Consider the following 6,000-nt stretch of genomic DNA (forward strand, 5'->3'; position numbering starts at 1 on the left):
AATATCAAAAGTTCAACGATATCCGCTTCACTATAAATTCTGAATTTTTAAATACGTGTAGTTATTATTCCTACTGTTCTGAAAAGTGCTGGGAGCTGGTTGTGTATTGTTTATATATTTCGTTATGTAACATTATAACAATGCGTATTTACATTTTAGTCAGGAGTTTATAGAAAGACGGCTATATTTTAAACAATTCCCGAGCATGAGGAAGTTGCTCCCAACACTTTTCGTGTTAAGGAATTTGTCTCAAAGAGAACAGAATAAATTTTAAAGCGGAAAAATGCCCGTATATCGTTGAACTTTTACGATCTTTGTAGTTGTACATATATATTCTAATTTTAAACCTGTCACGTGACAAACAGCTGATGTAAGCGATGTCGCTCTGGCCGAACTCAGGAGAGACCCGTTATATACAAGTGCAAACACCACAATTCACATTTATCAAAACAAATGCTGTTAAAAAAAAATTAAAATTGTATTCATTTTCCCTAAATATATCAAGGCGTATATTTCATGGGCTTCCTTAACCTAGCTGCGCAGAAAGGTCACTGAAAGATGACGGAAAGGTCCCTGAAAGACGACTGAAAAACGATGGAAAGGTCACTAAAAGGCGACTGAAATGTGTCTGCTGAATGGTGACTGACAGGTGCCTTACTTGTGGCTGAAAGGTCACTGAAATCTACGTGCCATTCAGTGACTGAATGGCCACTGAAAAATCACTGAAAACCGCCTTTAAGTTTTAACTAAAAGGTCTCATTTCTTTCTTTGCTGAATCAAGAGTTCCGTGTGTGTGTGTGTGTGGGGGGGGGGGGGGGTATTTATTATATACTGAAAATAAATTAATGCATTGAAAATCCTCTTCTCTGTCGCTACGGTATGAAACAAACAAACTAAATTCGTAGTATTGATGAGAAAATTTGAATTTCATTGCCCCTAGGTAAGGAGTTCTGGTGCTAGGCTGGGGCATAAATGAATATAATGAAAATACATTAATACCTTGAAAATCTTCCCCTCTACTCCTTAGTATTTAGCCGATGAAGTAAGCATATAGTTATGATGTAATGAGAAAGAGTGCCTCTTGAATTTCATGGCCCCCGAGTCAGGGGTCTGGTGTTAGGGCGGGGTTCTAATCATTATGTATTAAAAATGCAATAATTCTTTGCAAATCTTCCTCTCTGCTCCTGGGTATTACATGTAAGTTGATGAATTAAGTACATACATATAGTTATGATGAGGATGGGTGTCTTCTTCAAAATTTTGAATTTCATGACCCTTGGTTCAGGGGTTCTGGTGGTAGGGATGGTCTCTTATGATTGATTGATTGATTGTATGTTGTTTTACGTCTCATTCAAGAATTTTTCACTCATATAGAGACGCCACCATATACCGGTGAAGGGCTTCAACTTTAGACGTTTACTCGGCATTCATTTTGTTCTATACTTCTGTGGATACTTTACAGTGTTGTATTATACTCATGTGACCGTTAAGGCCCTTGGGCCTTTTGTTTTATGTTTTTGCTTCTCTTAATACAAACTGATGTATTGTTGTCCATGCGTATGAAAAGGACTCGGATGAATTTAAAATAAATCATAAGAAAATTTAGCTCTGGGATAAGGATAATTTTCTCTGTCAAACGTAATGCTAATCTGAAGCAGGTCTTTGACGAAACCCAGTAGCATGGATGTGGATGTATTACAATATCGTAATTAAATTTAAAGCAATATGAGCTGCATTTTTGAGAATTTTATTTTGCTGTTTAAATGTGCTGTTATGATAAATCTGTATGTAATTTAAACCTCTATGATCAATTAGACTGAAATAAAGAATTATTTTTTAGAAGAAAGATTTCTGCACAATGGAATGCATAGTGTTATATAAAAAATCAATATTGTACAGGACGACAGTAATATAATTTGCTTCAATCAAAGCTTATAAATAGTTCTTCCATCGCAAATATGAACAACAAAATTTTATAAATGTTCTTTTTTTTCTGTCATTGAAATAGTTATTATTACAATATTGCAACAAAAATTTCCTTTTTAAAAAGAAAATAATTGACACAAAGAGAGATGACGTTTTTCATACAAATTGTTTTTCGCTGAATTGTCAACGATTTTTTTCTCTTTGCCCGAGAAGCAGACAGCGGGTGTGACAGGTCGATTAGGAATACTTTCTTCTCCTTGGCACATGATATTACCTTTTTTTCAGTTTTTAGAGGTCTGTGTATGCTCTGCTCCAAAATGTGTTTTCAAAGAGATCACAAAGAATAAATTCTATTTCTTTTTCAATTTAAGGACATTGGTTCCTGGTTATTGTATAAATTTTTTCAAGAAATTTTGAGTAGGTTTAAATGTACTTTTTTTTTTTTTAGATTTTGTCAATTTAGTGTTTTTACAATTCTTAATGCATTTCTTTTGCTAAATGTTGATAAAAGGGACCTACATAGTTTTTTTTTACTATTAATATTTCTTCAAAACCCATTTATTTCGTACAGTTTTTGTATTATATGCATTATTGTATCTTCATTTCCTAAGACTTCTAGACATTTTTGCTGAAAATGTATATGTAGAATTTTATCCCATTTTGTATAAATTGTGATGCAGAGTGGAAAATAACCCATTATAAGTGGGTAAGTTGAATTTCTCGTGAAATATTTTCTTAAGAAATAAAATTCAGACTTGCCCCCAGCACTTTATATATACCCAAGAATACGTTTAATTGATTTATGTAACAAGCCGTTCACAATAATTTTGTTTTTCACTTGTGCCGATGCGATTTTTGTGCAACATTTAAGAACATTTATAAGTGTCCGTCATGTGATTAACACAGTCATGTGATATCACAGAAATGCTTTTTTTAATACCTTATTCAACTCTCTTTACAAATTAACTGTGTATGTTTACACAGATTACAAATTTAAATCAAACCAAAGCTCAAAATAAAATGGTATATACATGTATCTAATGCAAATTAAGCCCTCGGACAGCCTTAACATAGCTGCGTTGCGGTATCTCTTTGTTTGTCCGAATTCGCTACCGTATGAAAACTAAATTATATTAGGATAATAAACCCTAATTAAGCGATATTCATTTAATACTAATCATTAAAGCTATCCAAAAAACTAACGGATCACAAGAGGTGATAACAGCTGTGTACCAGGTGATTGGTCACGGTCATTACTGTATAAAAAAGTACACAGTCACAGACTATAACGGGTGTTAACAGACCTGTGGGTGACGCTAATTACAAGGTTAACAAGGACAAATCATTTTGAAATTGCATTTTTTGATATTTTTTTTTGACAAAAAAAAAAATATTCTTTGTTCTTTGAAATATAGAAAAAATATATATATATACATCCGAGTAATCGAGTAGCGATTTTAGTATTCGATACTCGGACGTTCGATCGAGTACCCGGTCAACCGGGTACTCATTGACTCCCTATAATAAACCAATTGCCTTGCGTGATAAATTGCATAAAATTTCCAAGTAACCCAATTGCTGGATCTCCATAAAAAAAAAAAAAAAAAAAAAAAAAAAAAAAAAAACAACGATCCCCTCCCCCCAAACCCCCCCCTCCCCAGTTATTTCTTATATTTACATGATTTCGTAAATCCACGTGCTCGATCTAAGCCTACCCACTTCTCTCTAGCTCTCTATGTCTCTCATTCCAGCAAAGCACGTGTTTTTCTAACATGGCCTTTTGATGATCTAATACCTTTATGAAGAAAGTTTTTTTTACTCCAAATTTATCATTTCCCCGTAAATCACATTTATAAATCGATTTTTAAAAATAGTTAAAATTTAAGCATGTTTAGTAAGCATTGGAATTTGCCAGCACGTTCTTATTTTTTTTTTAAATAAATTTGGGGAGGGGGGGATTAAACACAAATTATCCACACGAAATTGCAAAAAGTTAAATACTGCTTGTTTATTATTTGATTGCCCCGACTATCAAAACATATCGTTACAGTTTATAATCGAATTGTTTTGATAATTGTCGCTGTGTCAGAACACGACAGCTGTATGGTTCCTGCATTTAAACATTCTTAAAATTATAAATGTATCAATATAATGAATGCGTGGTATGAAATCTAGTCTAATTAATATTTTTTTTTCCAGCAAAGCCCTTATAGTGAAGCATATCTATGGTATTACAAAAACAACACGGACGGTAATAAACAAATGATTATCGCGGTTGTAAAGCAATTATTATTGCTGTACTTTCTACGTGTACGTGGAAAATAAAATGTTTTGCTGAGAAAAATAATACTATCGACTCTGTCTTCGACTGATAGTCTAATAGACGATTCGTTGATATCCTTAATTTGTAGTTTTATCTCCGACAAAGAAGTTTAAATTGTAAATATTGTATTGGGTATAACATCATTCAAAGTACGCACGGTCAAATTAATGGCTTTTCACAAATATCCTCGATGCCAAACCCTCTTGTTGTTATCATATTGGACAAAAACAGGCTAACTGAGTGAAGACAATATAATCTCTGGAAATGTTTTATTTTATACATATAAATTCAGTACAGCTGGACTGAAAAATTATGCGTATTTCAGTAAGAGTATTTTGTTAAATTGTAATTAAATATTAAGTTCTGATGATCATTTACTACATTGCTCTTGATAAAATCTCAATTCGTCAAAGCTTTTTCGTGTTTTATCTGCATAATGCATAACGATTTTGTTATTATTCCACATTCAACGGTATCTCTTTAAAAATTAAATCTTAGGAAACAGCTACAGTATCTATACACATTGGAGAGGATAAACAACTAGATGAGATCTCGTTGCGAGCGACGAGTGGGTCTTCCGTCCGATTATTGTTAAGATGAGATAAGAATTTGCCTGGGGTTTTCGTTCAAAGATAATGACATAAATAAATTGTTAAGACGAAAAATTTAGCTTCAGTAATGTGTAACAAAACGTTGATTATTTAAGAGATATTATTTAAGATTTTCGACCACTATTTTAAGGAAACAGTCCCTTTTTCCTGATATCACCTTAAAGCTGTTATGATTTAGAATACTTTTTTGTTCAACAACTATTCAGATATTTTATTGTTTTCGAGATATTTGCAAAAGAAATGTTGAGGGCAGCTCCTTCAATTCCTTAACGGGTACATTTAGCAAAGATTGAAAGGTTGCATATTGTTCAGAACATTGTTTTGTTCAAATATATCCCAGTTCCGAGATACAAAGCGTCAAGAATTAAGCATTCTTTCCCCGTATGGCTCATAATTATGTAACATATGTATTTTCTAAATATCATAAAATACTGTCACAGATTGTTAAGATAAACACATTTGCTTTAGTAATGTAATACAAAACACTGATCGGTAAAGAGCTATTGATTAAAGATTTTCGGTCCCTCTTGGTCCTTATTTTGAGGGACAAACCCTTTTTTCCTGATATCACCTCAGAGCTCTTATGTTTTTTAACACTTTTTTGTTCACCAACTATTCAGAGATTCCTTTTAGTTTCCGAGATATATTTAGTGGCCGATCCTTCACTCCTTAATGGGTATGTTTAGGTGACATTGAAAGGTTGAATTTTGTTCAGAACATTGTTTTGACATCTTTTGCTTAATAATGCTTATCAAAATATTTTTTCACTTTTGAGATACGAAGAGTCAAAGATTTAATATTCTGACCACTTATGGCCCCTAATTATGTAGCTTATAACGTAAATATTATAATAATATATAGTTTTAGAGTGTTACGATAAACATTTTTGTTTCAGATGTTTTACAAAATATTGATCATTGAAGATTTATGGATTATAGACTTTCGGCCCCACTGGCTCCTAATATGATGAATCATCCCTTTATTCTTTTTATCATAAAAAAAAACATGTAATTCTACGCAATTTTCTGTATATGTTTTTTTTTTAAATATTCATGGTTTTGAAGATATGCTAAAAAATGTTTCCTAAAAACATTCACTCCTAATTCATGTCTTAAATTTTAACCCCTACAGAGCTTCCAT

The sequence above is a fragment of the Saccostrea echinata genome, unplaced genomic scaffold, assembly GCF_033153115.1.
Source record: "Saccostrea echinata isolate AGI-Se365-2 ecotype Australia unplaced genomic scaffold, CSIRO_AGI_Sech_v1 ptg000003l, whole genome shotgun sequence".
NCBI classification, from domain to species: Eukaryota; Metazoa; Mollusca; class Bivalvia; order Ostreida; family Ostreidae; genus Saccostrea; species Saccostrea echinata.